The following is a 19,008-nucleotide window of genomic DNA, read 5'->3' on the forward strand; positions in this document are numbered from 1 at the left end:
CCTCGATCAGTTCTTCCTCAGAGGTTGAGGCCGAATCCACGACGACCTCCTGCCCCCCCTTTTTCCTCTCCGTCGGAGGTTTCACGGGGGTCCTGTCAATGGGCATAAAAGAGGACTCCCTCCGCGGTGGCAGGGAGACTCTGGGACCCGAGGTCGCCACCACTGGTGTAGCCTCCACAGGCTGAGCCAGGGCCGCCGTGACTGTCTCGATAGAGGCCTTAGCCGGATGGATTAAGGCTTTCACCACCTTAGGTGCGCTCACAGCCTTCTCCTTGAGGGGGGGGACACTGCCTCGCTCTCCCTCCGATGGGGCCTTCGAGCTCGACCAGGGCCTCTCCAGGAGCTTCGCCGGGTGCTCGGCCTTCCTCTTACCTGACCCAGAGCGTTGGCTCGTGGTTGATGGTGCCGGGGAGGGTGCGCATTGCCTGGCGCCTGTAGAGCCCGACCGTTCGGCGCTCCCAGTGCCAGCGGACTCGCGGTGCTTGGCCTTGTGTTGGACCCCCGTCACCGGGGCGTCCTCAAAGGTCTTAGAAGACCGCTCGGATTTCTTCCTCTTCTTCTCGCCGGACGGGCTCTTCCCTTCCAGCCAGTTGGCGAGACGTTGATGGCGGTCCTTCATGGTCCGCTCCGACATGTTGCAGCAAAACGCACAGTCCTTCTCCACGTGCGTCTTGTCCTCATGTAGGCAGTAAAGACAAAAGGAGTGCTCGTCTTCCTTAAAGACATTCTGCAGCTGGCATCCAGGGCAGACCCTGAACAGCTTTCCGGGCGTCGAGCTTCCCTTCTCCTGGGCCATGACCGAGATGGGCCTGAGAAACTTCTGGAGTCCTCCAAAAGCGTAGCTTGACGAAATCTTCACCCTTGAGGTGTGTAGACGAATCCGACACGGGTCCCCGTTGATCGGATGGAGAGTCGGTGGAGTTTGAGGCCCTTTTGACCGAAAAAACAAAGTTTTTGAGAAAAACGTGAAAAAAAATAGCACTAACGCTCGAGAGCAATAGCACGAGGATCCCAACACATGAACGTGCGGTAAAAATCTGAAGATGGCTGCCAGAGGCGGGGCTTAGGTAGAGGGCAGTCATTGGCTGTGGTCAGTATGACGCAGAGATCAGTGATTGGTTACTACTACGAAAGACAGATCAGAAACGAAACTGATACTGGTTTTTTCTTTACCGAGGATTCCCAGCCTGACGACGGGGAATATTCATGAGCATGTGAATCCATGCCAGACCCCATGCTGGAGAATCACACACACCTGACGGCCCTTTCCCTTCCCCACAAAGATAAAATGTGGAGCACGACAGCACAATACAAGCAAGGCAGACCGCACAACAACAGAGCTATCCAGACACAGCAGTTCAAGAGGAGAAGAAAGGTGGCGAGACAAGAAAGGCTGCCAAGGAGAAAAGCGACCCTGCCCTTTCCAACCCAGGCACACGAAAGCCCTGCAGAAGGAATCGTAAGACCGCAAACAATAGCCCAAGAGTGTTGCAGCAGATGTCAATGGTAGATGGAGCGTGTCGACGCTGATAAAAGCAGGACACAGGGAGATGCCTGCTACTGTGGTACCGGCCTTCACTCCCGATACGAAGACAGCCGAGTGGTTCATCACAGCCGGTGAGAAACCAAACTGTGTTGAACAAAAGTAGCAAATAGCTGATTGCGGAAAGCATAAAGAACTGTTAATGTGAAAGTGGAAAGTCAACTACAGATGAGCCAGGCACCACATGGGTTTCCCCTCCGAGAAACTCTGGGTGATTATCGGATGGTGAAACTACTGTTACCAGAAGGCCTTGGGACAGGCGAGAAGAGGGTCAAAGTGGTCATACGAAGGTCTACTAAAATCCTCTGTACAGTGGAACCAGCAGATGATCGTAAAGCTAAGGGAAGTGAATCTCACATCGTAAGAAAAGTGGAAAGAACAGTGTGTTGACAAAAGTGATTGTGTAGAAAGCCGTAGTGAACCCGACGGAGGGGGGCAAACAGTTGAGAGGGATCTGCGCCCAGTAGAGGGGGATCCAGGGGTGAGAACCCATCACCCCAACAGCAGGTGAATGCAACTAAGAATGCAACGAAGAAATCGTTTTTGAATACAAACCAGGGTGAACCCGACAGAGGCAGGCAGATATTCTAGAGGGGTCTGAGGCCTGGAAGAGGGGGACCCAAGGGTGAAGAAACATCACCTCAAGACCAACCCAAAAGGAACTTTTTGCTTGTTAAATTTTGAATCTATCAGGCCATCGGAAGCAGGAAAGCTAACATCCGAAGGTCCTGATATCGCCAAGAACTGTTTAGGGATCTGAACCTGGATTCAGGGGTGAAAAGGAATCCCCCAACGTACCATTACAAAGGAACATTTTGTTGTTATTTTGAACACATCAGGTCCTCGAGGGCAAGAGACTTTTTACACAGAAAGAGACTTGACCATCAACGGTCCTGATAGTTGAGAACGGAACTGTCATCTCGTGCTGGGAAAGCTCGAGCGTGTGCTGTGCTCCATAGTCCTGTCCCGCCTTTTCCCGTGCTCAAAATATGGGGAAGGGAGACCACGATTACCGCATCTTGATTTATTTGTGAACACTTATTTTCTTTCTTGTGAATCCTATCCCACGCTCTTTTGTATTTAGCGTAAGGATTGGCAATAGGTTTTTCTTATTAAAGGCCCTTTTATTTGACAAGACGCCACTAGGACTGCCTTATTTTGATTTTTGATGGTCGTAGCTTGTGCCCATCTTAGATTTAGGTTTAGATTAGGCATTTTTCCACCCTAGCTATACCATTTAATAAACACCCTTGATCTGTGATCACTTGTGTCTGGCTATTCTTGATACCATGCAATCCTTACAGCTGCCATGTACAATGTGGTGTGATCTGTTTCTAGCATATTCATGTAAACTAAATACAAGCTCTAGTAAGCTATGCTATCAGTGTAGAATGTACAGAATGTTGATTTACCTACATTATGTATCCATCCAAGATTATGATTTTCTGAAGGAACACCCACTGTCACACAATTCCCTAAAATGATTTGGGTGTATCTAATTTGAGTTCCTCCTACTTAAACACAAAGTCATTGGTGAAATATTGCTGCACATTCAAATTTGCATCTTTTCTATAGACATGAAAATTACCCCGCTAAGATCAATTTCCTCCCAAAATGTCTCTTTTGCAATCATTATGCCTTCACATGTCTGTATTTATTAATCCACTCTCAGGCTATTAATCGTGTGTACACCGGTTCAACCCGCAGTCTCTTACTACACCTATGAAAACAGCAGGATTCAATGTATTTTTCTATGATTTACAAAATGCAGCACTTTCTACATTGGGAAAGGCTGCATGTTCTACACTGTGTGTACAGCACAAGGAAAGGCAGAAAACACTGTATTTGTTCTTATTTAAATGTAATCTCACTCGACTTTGAACACAGTGAAAGCAGGATATAATAAGCAACAGCATTCTATTTCTATTCTGTTGGTGATAATGTATCATCCACTAAACGCTGGGCACAGGAAATGCTATGTGGTCTACAATAATTCTGATTCCACTTGGTTTTAAATATTGGGAGAAAGCAATGGTGCATTCTACACTAAAAATTTAATTCCATTGGGATGGGGATACCCCACACTAGTAGCATTCCTTCCCAGTGTACTCACATCTGGGACTTAGCAGAGATATAGTTCTAGAGGAGCTATATCTAACTATATTGGGGCATTTCCATCCTAATTTCTGAATAAATGTTTAAAGCACGTAGCCAGCATGGACCCTCAAGAGTTTCCATGCAATTCCCAGTCAGCTACGCCCCTTCTGGTCTCTTTCTCCCTCTAGGAAGCCAGGTCTGTCTTAGGCAGACCTGTTCACCATGCGAGTACTTCAAATCTTTATCATTTGGATGGTCACAGATTCAGCTGTACTTGAATGAAAAGATGTATATATAAGCTATTTTATTTCGCCCTAAACACATGATCCTTTTGTTGTAATAAACGTAATGTGTTTCTTTGATGATTGGATAAGTAACTAGCCATCCAAATGGAGCATTTACAATCCCCCTGGGTGTTCAACTCTAACCCCACTAATAATGTATACCCCGGGTTGTACACAAGTTTGCGGTCAGGCTCCATGAAGAATCGCTAAACCCAGCTTTAGCCGAGGCACATTATAACACCAATCTGGCCATGTACACTTAAAGAATAATGCATTCCTTGTTTAAAGTCTGACGCATAACTATAACAGTAACACTTAATATACTAACAATAAGCTACTATTTGCAAGTGTATCAAAGTATTTTTCTGACATATATTCTTAACAGGACAGTCTATTGGATTTTGCTCCCTGGTAGAAAGGTAAAAACATGGCATTTTGGTTTATGAAATTACAGGTGAATACATTAAGCTCTTTTGACAATGTTTCTGGATAATGTAAGGATTGGTGCTGGTGCTTTGACATTCTTGCACTCTTCTCCTCGCTATTTGTAGGCAATGGTATTATAAATAGATACAATGCTGCCTTGCATTCCAAAGGCTCCACATTTTTTATTTGTAGAATTAAGGACAGTACATTGTTGTAATGTAGTAAAGTTCTGTTTTTCAGATGAAAGTAGAACGTTCTCCCCCCGTGCCCTTCCTCTACTTCAAATTCCCTCAGGGTCGGTCAATTTTCAAAGAAACGAGCTGGGGGAAGATCAGGGTCTTCGACTGGGGCCTCCCTTTGGAACAGCCTCCCTGCCACCTTGAAACTTGAGGAGAACCATCTCTGTGTTCCGGAAGCACCTCAAGACCTTCCTCTTCGCATCTTCCTTTTCCCCTCGTCTCCCCTGCTGACCGTTTTTTTCTCTTGGCACCGTGAACCTGGCCACCGTCTGTCCTTCTAGCCTAGGTACCTGCTCACCCTCCCTCCCTCCTGCACTGCCTCCGGGCCACCCACTGCACTGGGTTCTGTATCTGTACCCATACAGTCCCCACCTTTCTTCTGCACCTATCAGATATACTATGTCTGCTGCCTCAAACCCAGCACTTACCGCTTGCTGGCTGCACTACCACCTTGTCACTGCCTGTATTTATTTATTTATTTCACTTATTATTTATTCTTTTCTCTCCTCTGTTCTGCACTTCTCCCCCTGCCACGCACGTTCCCCCTTTTCCCTTCTCCATGCACTTGCGCGTTCTTAATGTCACTGAGCCTAGTAAGATCGTTGTTTTTTTTGTTTGCTTGGTCGCGCTCTGAAACACTTGTGTACGTGCGCGATATATTGTTTTATTTAGGAAAGAGGGTTTCAGCACCCTGCTGATTTAAAGTTGGCCACACCCAATTCTTGGGTCTGGAGTACATCTTTGCCTATGCAGTTCCATTATTGATTCAGAGCTTGTGGGGCAAATGGGCATCATTTACCTGGTGCTGTTTCTCGGGTGAGAAGTAGCTATCTGCATTGTCAGGCAGCCCTTTACGCAGTAATTGAAGAAAAACAACAGACGTTTAGCAGCAAGGCACCATTCCTGCATCCCTCGCTCTAGATTCAGGCAATCTCCATTTGCATTGATTTCTTTTACAGTTTGATTGTTTTTGAAGTATAGAAGACATTTATCGGTATTCCCTACTGATCTTTTTTTGGGTCTCTCTAGTCATTATCACATCCACTGGAAAACATTCATTTAAAGGAAGAGCCTTGCTGAATTCCAATTGGGAAACCAGGCACTGCTGCACAATATATAACATGTATCCTTCATTTTAAAAGGTAAACCCAGTTCTGTACAACACGTCTCAGCAGAATCCTCCTGCTTCTAAGCCATGTAAAGCCTATAGCCCGATAGACCGGGGAGGAGTCACCATCGTTTCACCACGTGCAATACGTTGCAGAAGGGTAGTGATCTTAAGCGCTAATGATACCTCCTGAGGTCTAGAAGGCTATTAGCACATACCAGTAGTAGCAATATAGGTGTCAGAGTTGTGGTGGAGAAGTAAAAACAATGTAGTAGTCAGTACCGTAAATGCTCAAAAAGCTATAGTAAATTACATATTTTAATTTGTAATATTTAAATAGCTTTGAATCTATAAGGTATTGTAATTGTCGCATTGAAATGAAGTGAAATAAATCTTGCTGGGAATTACAATGCAGAGAAATGATTTCTACTGTTTAACTGTCTGCTTCAGAAGTCAGAATGTATGGAATGTATTGGTGGTGCTCTGAGCATTTTGATTAGCTGAGAGGAGATGAATAATGACCTCCACGGTTTAATATGTGTTATTACCAAATTTAATGGCAATCAATTTATTGATCACGGAGCGGATGAAACATTATGACTTCGATGTACGATTTGAACTTGTTTTTTTACACTATGGAGTCAGATATTGGTGTTCGGAGGCGAGGGCTTAATTGGCTGATCTTTCTTACCAGAATCCCTGATTAACTTAACATTGCCTATAGAGCTAAATCTATGAAAAAGGCTTCGGTGTCTGCTGTGCTATGGAGAGGTGGGGCTGGCGTGGTCCCTCCTTTCACCGTTCCTAGCTACAGTGCAGATTGCAAAATGGTAATGAGTCTTATTGCGGCCTCCTCTTCCAAGCGAGCTGGAATGCAAATGCTCTCAATCAACAGGGCCAGCACAAAACAACTATTTAACTATTTGCAGGTGCATCACATAGACATTGCCAAACCAATGCTTATTTTTACTCTATATGTTTTACAAGCATTTCTTTTAAACCCATTGCTGCCACTGAAGTACAGTACACCGAGGTCTGGGTGAGCATGGTCTGTGCTTCCTAAAACTCAAACAGGCCTAGTCATGTAGTAGTCGTCTAACTTGAACCACCCATGCGCATTAACTGATGACTACCTGCTCTGAGTAGCTGGTAGCCAAAGTAGGGTGTGCAGTCCTGCCATCTCTTGCAAGTGCTTTCTAGGTGCCATACTGGATCATGGCCAATGTTGCAACGCTCAAGTCACTGAAGTAGAAACACAAACAGTATCGGCCCAGGGCAAGGGTGCATGCTGGGCAGGCATGCACCTTTGAGCAAGGTGAAACAGATGCCCTTTGCAAGCGCTCCACACACCTGTATACAATATTGCTTGCAAGGGCTCCAATCAGTGCCTGAGAAGGCCCACACCTGTATACAATATTGCTTGCAAGCGCTCCAATCAGTGCCTGAGAAGGCCCAAACCTGTATACAATATTGCTTGCAAGCGCTCCAATCAGTGCCCGAGAAGGCCCACAACTTTATACAATATTGCTTGCAAGCGCTCCAATCAGTGCCCGAGAAGGCCCACACCTGTATACAATGTTGCTTGCATGTTTTAGGCGAGTTACTGCATATTTCTTTGGGCCCAGCAATTCAAGCACATTAAAAGATGCATTTTCATCTTCGAGCTCCTCCTGAGATCAGGCAGTAGTAGTATAGTAGGAGACGTGCTTCCAGCGGTACTGCCCTGCTGGTGCCCTGCTGGCGCCATTGATGAGAAGACACAGGTGGGGCTGCGGGGAGGGGGACATGCTCCTCATGTTCGAGTTGTTGCACATGTTTTTTGCTGGGAGTATTTTTACTACGTCTTTAATCAGGGAGTAAACGTGGCGGGGACGCTGCTTATCTATGGATGTTACCGTTATTATTATTTCATTTAAAAGTTCCGAAAAGAAACTGTAAACAGGCTGACCTTTACTTTATCCTCTATTCCAGGCACGAGCTACTAGGTCTTTTTGTGGGAGGAGGGACCCAAAGTAGGTATAATCTGGTAGCTGGGCCGGCTGGGCCGGAAAAGAAGGGACTCCCAGCTATAGAGTTGATTTGCCTGTACAGCTGAAGTCTAGCATTTGGCACCAAGCATGAGGTGAGGTAGAGAGCAAGCCCCTCCAATGAAATCCACGATCATAATTATTACCGGGCCTGCTATGGTGCAACCCGACCTGCATGCACTCAAGGAATACAAGCCAGAGACATAAATGGTTTATCGGAACTGGTGCACGGGGAGCCGTCCGCTGACTTTTATTGACCGTGTCACATGTTCACCCATGTGACACCAACACGTTCACCCATGTGACACCAACACGTGGCACGGCAAGAGCAATAGGCGGGGTGGTCAACCACAACAATAATGTGGGTCCTTACACAGCATTAGAAGCTGGATTCTCACATTACAGAATGCTGTAATAATGAAATTATGATGCCACTATGAGCACATGTCTAGGCAATGTCCCAATGAAAGCGGTGATATTATCAATGGGCGACGGTACGGCCTCCCACAAAGGTCATTTCATGTTAATGTTAAAAGTAATTGTAACGCGCATTGTCACCACCGAAGTGGTCTCCAGACGCACTGGCAGATCTGAAAAAGGGGGATGAGGGGTGTTAGAAGCGTGTCGTGGGAAAAGGAGAGAGAGTTGTGATGTCCTGTTGGCAGCTTCCGTTCGGTTTGCACCGATCGCTGAGCTTAAGTGCGGTTTCCGTGTCGGTGCGACTTCAGTGTGCTGTTGTGGCAAGTTATGTGTTGTTTGTCTGTTGTTGCAATGTGGTGAAGTGCGTGCGGGTTGCTGTGCAGAGAAGTGGTTGTGTGAGTTTCTGCATGAGAAGTGTATGCGGAAGGGTGAGGTTTTAGAGTTGGGTTAGTGGGTTTGTCTTGCCTCTTTAACTTTGTATTTCTTTCTCACGATCTATGATTGAAAACACACCTAGATTTGAGATTTCTAGACATAGTTGAGATTCCTAGACAGTGGGAGAAAGCCCTACATTTCACAGAATGGCACTCAATGAGAAAACGCATCTAGATTTGAGATTCCGAGACAGTAGGAGAAAGGTCTACATTTCACAGAATGGCACTCAATGAGAAAACACATCTAGATTTGAGATTCCTAGACAGTGGGAGAAAGCGCTACGTTTCCCACAATGGCACTCAATGAGAAAACACATCTAGATTTGAGATTCCTAGACAGTGGGAGAAAGGCCTACATTTCCCAGAATGGCACTTAATGAGAAAACGCATCTAGATTTGAGATTCCTAGACAGTGGGAGAAGGCCTACATTTCACAGAACGGCACTCAATCAGAAAACACATCTAAATTTGAGATTCCTAGACAGTGGGAGAAAGGTCTACATTTCACAGAATGGCACTCAATGAGAAAACACATCTAGATTTGAGATTCCTAGACAGTGGGAGAAAGGCCTAAGTTTCCCAGAATGGCACTTAATGAGAAAACACATCTAGATTTGAGATTCCTAGACAGTGGGTGAAGGCCTATATTTCACAGAATGGCACTCAATGAGAAACCACATCTAAATTTGAGATTCCTAGACAGTGGGAGAAAGGCCTACATTTCATAGAAAGGCACTCAATCAGAAAACAAATCTAAATTTGAGATTCCGAGACAGTGGGAGAAAGGCCTACATTTCACAGAATGGCACTCAATGAGAAAACACATCTAGATTTCAGATTCCTAGACAGTGGGAGAAAGCGCTACGTTTCCCAGAATGGCACTCAATCAGAAAACACATCTAAATTTGAGATTCCTAGACAGTGGGAGAAAGGCCTAAGTTTCCCAGAATGGCACTTAATGAGAAAACGCATCTAGATTTGAGATTTCGAGAGAGTGGGAGAAAGGCCTACATTTCACAGAATGGCACTCAATGAGAAAACACATCTACATTTGAGATTCCTAGACAGTGGGAGAAAGCGCTACGTTTCCCAGAATGGCACTTAATGAGAAAACGCATCTAGATTTGAGATTCCTAGACAGTGGGAGAAGGCCTACATTTCACAGAACGGCACTCAATCAGAAAACACATCTAAATTTGAGATTCCTAGACAGTGGGAGAAAGGCCTACATTTCACAGAATGGCACTCAATGAGAAAACACATATAGATTTGAGATTCCTAGACAGTGGGAGAAAGGCCTAAGTTTCCCAGAATGGCACTTAATGAGAAAACGCATCTAGATTTGAGATTCCGAGACAGTGGGAGAAAGGCCTACATTTCACAGAATGGCACTCAATGAGAAAACACATCTAGATTTGAGATTCCTAGACAGTGGGAGAAAGGCCTACGTTTCACAGAATGGCACTCAATCAGAAAACACGCCTAGATTTGAGATTCTTGGACAGTGTGAGAAAGGCCCAAGTTCCCCAGAGTGGCACTCAAGGAGAGAACACACCTAGATTTCAGATTCCTAGATAGTGCGAGAAAAGGGCTAAGTTTCACCATACAGTCTTTCTCAATGCATGAAATGCCTGGTTAACACATTCTGTCTAAGTGCGGAGATATGCCTGACCTACACAATCAGGCTAACTTTCAACAATCAGGTTAGATACGAGACAAAGGTAACCTATACAATCGATTGTCGCAAGCCACTATTACAATTCTGTCTAGATGTGACGCAATTTCAATCTTCACAATTCTGTCCAGATGCAGTGCCAACTCATATTTACAATTTTATCTAGATTAGCAAGCACAGAGTCAAGTCTAACTAGCTGTGAGATATTGCTTGCTAATAGTTATATGATGTGGGGCAACAGTTGCAAAATATAAGTGAGTACATGCACGTTACCAGGTATTCAGTGGTGGGGATAATAAAGTAGGAGAGAGGTGGGCCAGTTTTTGTGGGCACAGTAATTACTGTACCCCCTGTCCACACCCCACTTACTTTTTCTGTTGCTGCTGGTTGACTGCTGCCGGTTCCCTGCTTCCCCGTCTGACACCGTAAGACTTAATTGTTTTGCACGTCTGGACACTGATGCAAGTGCCTCTGTTGGTCGCAGGTGGAATTATGCTTTTGCAACGACCTAGATGCGTCGAAGCGAGGAACATGTTGGCTGCTGCTTGGGGAATAGGCATAGTTTGCCACTGCGACCGTTGTACTAAGTGGGTACAGTGCTGTCCTGTTTCTTGGGCTTCGCGTTTCGTGGAAGCCAGGCAATGGGGGACAGCAGGTTGATTTGGGTTTATGTGTGACTGAGGACTGAGGGGGGGGGGGGGTAGGTGGCAGTTTAGGCTAGGTTTGTTGTAACGGGGTGCCTGCCTGCTTCCACTGCTGACACCTGCTGACACCTCAAGGGCTGCTTCGTTAAGGCTACCCTTTGCCTTGGGTAACTTAACCAGAAGGGCTGAAAATGGGCAGAGGACTGTCATAGCACTAGGATTCTTATGAGAATCTTAGGCCAATCAGGGAGGGTGAGAGGGACGGGCGGTGGTAGTAAAGCAGGAAGGACTTGAAGCGCACGGAGCGCTGCAGACAATATACCAATATTTTGTTATCAATTTATGGGGTTGGGAGGCTCACCTGGTCCTTTCTACGGCCTCTACAAGGGATGGCGGAGGGCCGTGCAGTGGCAGCGAGTCCCTCACAGTTTGTTATCCCTCAGATGGGGAGGCAATCAGCTGTTATGTGGGCGGGTTGGGAGGGGGGAACAGGGCCGGGAAGCAAGCAGCAAGGGGAAGGGGAGAAAGACACGGAGCGGTAAGAGCACTGCAGACAATTTAATAATATTTTGTTATCAATTTATGGGGTCGGCTGGCTCACCTGGTCGTTTCTAAGGCCTCTAAGTGTGGGATGGCGGTTGGTCGTGCAGGGGCAGCAAGTCCATTGCAGTTTGTTAACTCTCGGATGGGAAGGCAATCAGCTGTTATGTGGGCGGGTTGGGAGGCGGGAACATGGCCAGGAAGTAAGCAGCAAGGGGAGAAAGACTTCGAGCGCACGGAGCGCTGCAGGCAAATTTAACAATATTTTGTTACCAACCTATGCGGTTGGGGGGCTCACCTGGTCCTTTCTAAGGCCTCGGAAGAGCACCCTAAACAAGACCGAGAAAATAGGCAAAATGAGGTGCAAGCTGAACATGGAGTGTATAGGTGACTAGGAGCAGGCAAGTATGGTGCTGCGGCAATGACATGCCACAGAAGGCAAGGAGCACCATAGAGCAGAAGCCGGAAGCCCTTCCTTGTTTCAATAAGTGAGGAAGACATGTTGCAATGATGGAAAGGGGTGAGCCAGCGGATAATGGGCGGAGCCAAAGGAAAGGGGCACCCGGGAGGCCGTGGCAGAGGAACACGCCCGAGAAGTTAAGGCCTGCGTTCTTTGAGATCTGATTGGCTGCCTGAAACTGAATATTCTTTAAGTATAAAGAACTGAGTAGCTCTGCGGCAGGAGTCAAACAAGCACGTCTGAGGCTGGGAGAGCCAACTCCCAATTACAGTATTGTCTTTGACCTCAAGGTGCAGAACAGAGATTTAAAAATATAACAGCTCACCAGGGGTTTAAAAATAAAAAGCATTAGCAAAGCCAGTAGTTTTAGCTTTTTTTAAAGGGAACTACTTTAGGCGCACCGGCCGCCTCCCAGGTTATAGGAAGCAGGGCAGAGTATGTTTTATTTGTGACCAAAGCATCGCTGCTACATAAGATGAGTGCAGCGTCCCTACACGCCACTGGCCCCGCTAGTCCCACAGCCTTTCATAGTAGCACCAGGAAGGTAGCAGAGGGAGTGCAGGCAGGCTGGATCACAACTTCCCTGTGCACACGTCGTACTCACTTCTCCCTCCTCACAACTCTTCACAGTAGTATCATGGACGCAGCCAGGGACGTGCTGGGATGCTAAAGTGTGGATTCTCTGTGTTCCTTATGCCTGCCTCACTTGCTTCAATAGCTTCAATAGCTTTGCTGCAGAGGCGTTGCTGGAGGTGGGTGGAGCTGAGGGGTCAATAGCCCCGGGTCTTTTGGTTGAAGTCCCGGATAGAAGCTCAGAGGCTACAACCAAAAGGCTAGCTAGCCACCATTCCTGACAGTCCCAACATTAGAGTAGCCCCAGGTCTTTTCCAGACCTAGCAACACCTCTGCTTCGCTGCCTTCAATATCAGAACCAGAGAGGTGAGCGAGATTATTACGGTAGCGGGAGGCAGAGACTACGTCATAGCTGCTCTTTACCACCTGTGCTGGCCGCGCTGACTACAGAAGAGGGACCGGAGAGACAGACCGGGCAGAGGGCAGCACATACTTTGGGCCTCATCACAAGTTGGGGGGTGGCCCTTAAAGACGACGGTAATGCTTTTACAACGCATTTAAGGGTCTGCCGAAACATGCGTATGGCGTGTTTACCCCCAGCTCAGATCCGGGGGTAAAAGCGCCAGGAAAATTACCATTTTCGGGTGCAATTACCGCAGCGCTATTAGCGTATGCTAATTGCGCTGAAAATTCCCCATTGGGACCAAATGACCCAATGGGGAATGGGGAATTACATTTACCGCCCAATCCGTGATCCGGTGGATAAACTGCCGGACGGGTTGGCAGTAACACATATACAGTAGCGGTATCCCAGTCGGGATACCGCCCAACTCCTGATGAGGCCCTTCGTGTGCAACCAACAGGGAAAGAAGACACAAGGGATAGGAGTACCATGCCACAGTGCCCCAAAGCTCCACAACCCGTAGAGCCTAGAAAATGCAGAGAGGATCCCATTTTCACCCTGTGTGTGGAAAAGATGTGTAAATGAGCTCCTCCCACCACCACCATTTTAGGTCTCATACCGGACCGTTCCTCCTCAGCTCTCTCACCGCCTCCTCTCATCTCTTCAGACCTTCTCCTTCTTAGACCTCATGTCCATCACCTCCTCCTTACCCCCCCCCCCCAGAGCCACCTTTTTCTTCCCCTGGTTATACAGGTCCTTGACCACCCATAAGTGGTTGCATCTGAGAATCATTGGGAGATTTGCTATAGGTTGATTGTAGTTGGCTTAAGTGTGTTAGGTATTTTGTAATTGGGACCACAGTCCGCCATGCACATGGGCCCATATAAAAGCCTCGATCAATATGTGTGGGGAATAGAAACTCTGTCCACGCATGCGCACAGATGGGCAGACCCCAATCTGCGTTCGAAGTCTCCGTTTGCAGTGCTTGCTGAACGGCTCTGCCTCCATGATTCCAGCTGTTAGCAGCTGGGAACAAACATTATTCTGCCACTCTATGAGTTGCATGTTCTCAACTGGGTGCCCCCCTGTCAAACTGTGGAGTTATTAAAGGGTTCATTGACCTCCCAAGTCATTCACTATCAGATAAACAAACACGTTGTGCAGCAGCAATTAAAGGGACAGTATTGTGAATGTATATATGTGTGACGGTTTGCTACCCTCTGACGTTGGTATGGTGGGCATTGGCGCTCCATCATCACACATCTTGTGGCGTTACCCGGCCCCCTTCCAACCCCACACCACCCACTCTTAGGGTCAGTCAGGGAGCTTCATCACAGTACCCAGGGCACACTGAAAGTTGTTCGTGTGCACTGTGGAGGATACACTGATAAGATACTGCATGCTGGAAGCCGAGGTGCTAATCCCTAGAGCACACAGAGAAAGACACTAATAAGGGACACGAGGCTGGGAATTCTAGTGCAAGTTCCTGAAGCACACTGGCACAGTGACAAATGACACTGCATGCAGGCAACTGGAGTCTCAAGCATCTAAAAGAGACCGTGGGAGATTGTATTTAATGCCCGGTAGAGGGTTCAGAATTCTGCAAGCCTCTGTGAGACATTGCTATAAAATGGAAGACAATAAAAAAAAGTTTCACTTCTACTTTACTAACCCAGTCTTATTGATTCTGCCTCAAGGTCTCGCACTGTCCCCCCACCCCCATTGTATGCCAAGTTACCCCGCCCAGACTGTCCCCCCCACGATATTTCACTTTGCCTGTTTGAGAGGCTTGAGGGTGCCCCACACGATGCCAATATGACTATTCAGCTGGTCAAGAAGGTGCTCTTAGGCGAGTAGGGGTTAATGGAAACCTACCTTCTCTCCACCACCTGCTCACAAAATCCCACCTGTTGTGTGGGCCTCACACCGCAACTCCCCCCAAACCCCACCACACTCACAAGTCATCCTACTCACATGAAGGGAGAGGAACACCCTAATTCCCAACGTGGAGAGAATAATGGGGACCCCAAGTTCTTAGTCTCACAATACAAATACGTACATTTGCCGTTCCCGTCAAAATGATAAGGCGATTACATTTTGGTCTGATCCAACGTGTTCTCTGTTGTCATCACAACAAAGGGATGGGGGCGGGGAGCAGGAGACAAAAGCTCTCTGCGCTCTGTGGGCTTCCCGAAGCTTCTCCACAGCACAGCTGCAAATCCACTTACTGCACTACATAAAAGTCTGAGATAGCCCTTTACGCAATATGCTCGCCTTCGGCTGCCACACAAAGAGAACCAAGGCTCCTTGTTTTGATGTCTTAATATTTCTTAATACCGACTTTCAACTTTTATTAAGCTTCTTAACTGAGGGAGGGGCGAAGTCGAAGAATTCGACAAAAACAAAAGCACAGTGCAGGAAACCGCTTGCCAACGTATAAAGGACTTGGATGTTCAATTCTTTTCAGTAGGAGAAAACAATACAATATTAATGAGAAGATTCAATGGAAAACATAAAATAAAGCAAAACAATGCAGACCGGGCCTTGAAGGATTGCAGCTCCAGAGGAAAACTAAAGCAAGCAATTGGGAGAAGAAAGGTGATGCGTAGCCGCCATAAGCCTACTAGGAAGCAATCTCTTAATGGACTCGCTGTGCCACCACTATACATTGACTGGCACACCAGTGCAGTTACCTGAGCATCTTAAGCACATACAACACTCAGTGAGGCATTCGTGAACTCTCGTCATGCCTCACTCGATAGCACTGCACTCCTGACCAGTCAACGGTGGAGGAGATGGAAGATAATAGTGTTAACATGCCATACCAGAGATGGTATCTTTATCAGGGCTGCTAACTTTCAAGAAGACATATAGCACGTCGCCCAAGCCATTGATTTTCATATATTTTTATAACTAACACTGTATTTTGGTCCCACTGTCACATTAGCCAGGCTTAAGCGAAATTTTAATTTTGACGTGGGAGACAAGTCGGCTATGACCTGAGTCGCCGGCTCTCCTCAGACAGCCGGTTTGAAACTCCCAGGCCTCTCCCTTTGGTTCTTTAGCTCCTCCCACTTTTATCACTCAATGCTGGGGCTTCCCAAGTCTGTCAACATAGTCCTTTCTCTGTGTTCGACTTGTGTTCTTTATTACTCTGTGTGGTTTCCTCGTCACAGTATTTGGGAAACAGACATTCTTCATTATTCCTGTGATCTGACTCTTCACAGTACCACACTGATCTCTTTCTTTAATAATTATATTACAATAATATAACCACGAGGAGTGTGGGTGTCTGTCAATTGCTAGAACTGAATTGGGTGTTTGAGGACAATAAAAAATGAGTTCCTCACTGGAAAAGAAGTCCTTGTCCCCAAAAGGGGAGTCCCTCCCTGTGAGGCCATGCTTGCCATCCCTTGGGAGAACGGTGTATGGCGCGCTCACCTGCCAAGCCTCAAAGGAAATTCCCCCCCCCCCCACCTTGGCGAAAGTGACAGATTCCCTCGATTTGTCACAATAAGCACCCACTGTGATTTTGCCATATTCCTTGCTTCTGCACAAGTGCTTTATTTTTATGTCAAAAGATCAGGCCATTTTATTTTGCAGCTTGAAGTTTTAAATAGCTGATTTTCCAGCTATGCCAATACTTCAGCTACTTGGTAGATGCGGAACCAATGACAAGGTTCTTAACGGAATGAGGTAACTTTTTAAAAGAAAAGTGATTATCCCTCTGATAAAGTCCATCGAAGAGTGGAAGTGTGCAACCTAGAATGTACATTATTTTCTCTTGACAAACCACACAAACAAATATTACATGAGATCTTTTAACAGGAAAACTTTTATTTTTGGCTACGAGCATTGCTGATTACCTAGGTCCCACCTGCCTTCTGCTGTATCCCAGCTCACCGTATTTCCTCTGGGCTCGGGAAACACGGTGAGCAGAGAGACGGCAGGAGGCAGGTGTATCCACTGCCAGATGTGGTAAAAAAACAGCCGATTCCGGGGAGATAACTAGAATTACCACTGCCTATTGGCTGCGGAGGTGATTCGCAGGCGTGGGACATTGTGGCACACTCGCCGCAAATGGGACCATGTTCGGGTGATACATTTGCATGAGCACCATTAAGCACAGGACTCTGGGTCTACAGCTCAACCATGGAGATAGCCACGAATACAGAATGTTGAAAACAGTGGGGCAAAGTACGGCACCCACTTTTGTCCTGAAGAAGGCTGGAACATCGAAGAGCCAGAATCAAGGGCTTGCATATTTTGGCTGAAACATGTGTCGACAACTATTTGTTGTTTAGCAATAGACACAATGTTGTAATAATGAGGTGTAAGGAAATGTGTCCATTGATTTGTCAGTCCTTATATATTGAAAGGCCTAGTTTATCATCGCTGTGTTCATTTCTATTGTAAGTGTGGATGCGATTGGGTGTGACAAATGAACTAAGTTTTATGTATTTGTGGAATAAATGTGGTAAGCACTAATGATTTGGAATTATTTTGTTATACACTGTTAAAGGGCGTTCATGTATTTGTAGAAGAAATAAAACCATGCATTGTATAATGGTGTGATTATAAGTCAATGTAATCAGTTCTGTTTACCACTTTAAGTCTTGATCTATGTTTCTGTCATAGTACACTCATTACCTGGGTGATCAAGACTGTACCAGGTACCCTTAGTTTATATAGAAGTTATAGTGGTAGGGACAAGACAGGTTAGCTTTTGGGACGGAGGGCAGACTCTTGGTTACTGACTTCACTACTCACGACAAGCACCCTAGTTTAGTTGTGTTAGGTAGGGAAAACCTTAGGATAAGGCATTTTCTTTATTATTTTCTAATAAATCTAGTTGCAATATAGCACCCATCGATCGGTGTCCTCCTTCTGACCAACCACAATATCCATCCACACATGCCATCCTTTCCTCTCCATAGTTCATGCTATTCACATCGGTTCACAGAGACAAAACTAGAAAGGGGAGCAGTCAAGAGAAAATGCTCCTTCCTTATTACCTCTCCCCCGGCAGTGGAATGCAATTGGCCTTCCAATGATAGCACAAGCAGCCATGAACTATTTACAGTATCTGAAAAGCACCTTGTATCAACAGCCTAAAAAGCGATACTGTGTGCATCTCAGTTATCGAGAAATGGTATATGGATGACCCTTCACTCCATCAAGCTTCGCTGATCGCTATATATCATGTGCTGGCGATACCATCATCCTCCCAGCATACACCACTGAACAGAGTCTATCCACCCACAACATCTAATTGAACCGAAGGGTTCCAAGTCAACCTATTTTAATCATTTAATGTTCTGAGGTGGCGGCAAAGGGTGCTCTGGGAGTGATAAAAGAGCCTGGTCCACGGATTAGTTTTGGCAGGAGCCACAAATAAGTACCCAAGTATCCCTGATATGCTGTTAGAAGCATTTTGCGATGTTTTAATAGACAAGTTGTCAAATGCAAACAAACACCTCCAAGTAGACAAAGATAGGTTGTTTAAGGAAGTGGAATTTATCTTGTGCGGTATTTTGGTGTATTTAAGAACGAGCTACAGGGCTTTGGTATTTCTTTAGGTAAATAATATTGTGATTTTTTTACAACTGTTAAATTCTGATGAATAGGATATTATTTGTAATGTATTAAAGGTTATATATCAATCATATTTTCATTAAAATATACATGCGCGCAGGCGTCACCAGCTTCCCAGCCATGGCCGCATCACACTGGAACGCTCTACCTGCACACATCAGGATGATCAACTCCCACATTGCCTTCCGCAAAGCTGTCAAACTAGGCTATTTATATAATTGAACACGGCACCCCTGCTCCCACACTAGCCCCTGGTTTTGACTCACTGCTCTTACCTGCGTAAACTCACCTCTTCTCTCAATGTATCTAATGCTTAAACCTTCTATGTACGAACTGTCCATCATCATTCTCCAAATTGTACCTGTAACTAAGAATACATATGACTGGGCAGATGTTAATGTAACCCTCAATCACGCACTTTTACAATTGCCTGTACTAGCGCCTCGATGCCTAAAGGCTATAGCGCGCTCTACAAATCCAGATAAATAAATACATAAAATAAATATTGCATTCTTTGTAAAAAAAAAAAAGAAAAAAAAG

General features: G+C 45.9%; 1 protein-coding gene across 2 annotated transcripts in view; it reads right to left on the minus strand.

Annotated features, from left to right (window-relative positions):
- The window catches only part of EEFSEC (eukaryotic elongation factor, selenocysteine-tRNA specific), a 1,309,919-nt gene that overhangs the window by 77,587 nt on the left and 1,213,324 nt on the right, over positions 1-19,008 (minus strand). The gene's annotated exons all lie outside the window — the stretch shown is intronic.

The sequence above is a fragment of the Ambystoma mexicanum genome, chromosome 2p, assembly GCF_040938575.1.
Source record: "Ambystoma mexicanum isolate Mex_15411 chromosome 2p, UKY_AmexF1_1, whole genome shotgun sequence".
NCBI classification, from domain to species: Eukaryota; Metazoa; Chordata; class Amphibia; order Caudata; family Ambystomatidae; genus Ambystoma; species Ambystoma mexicanum.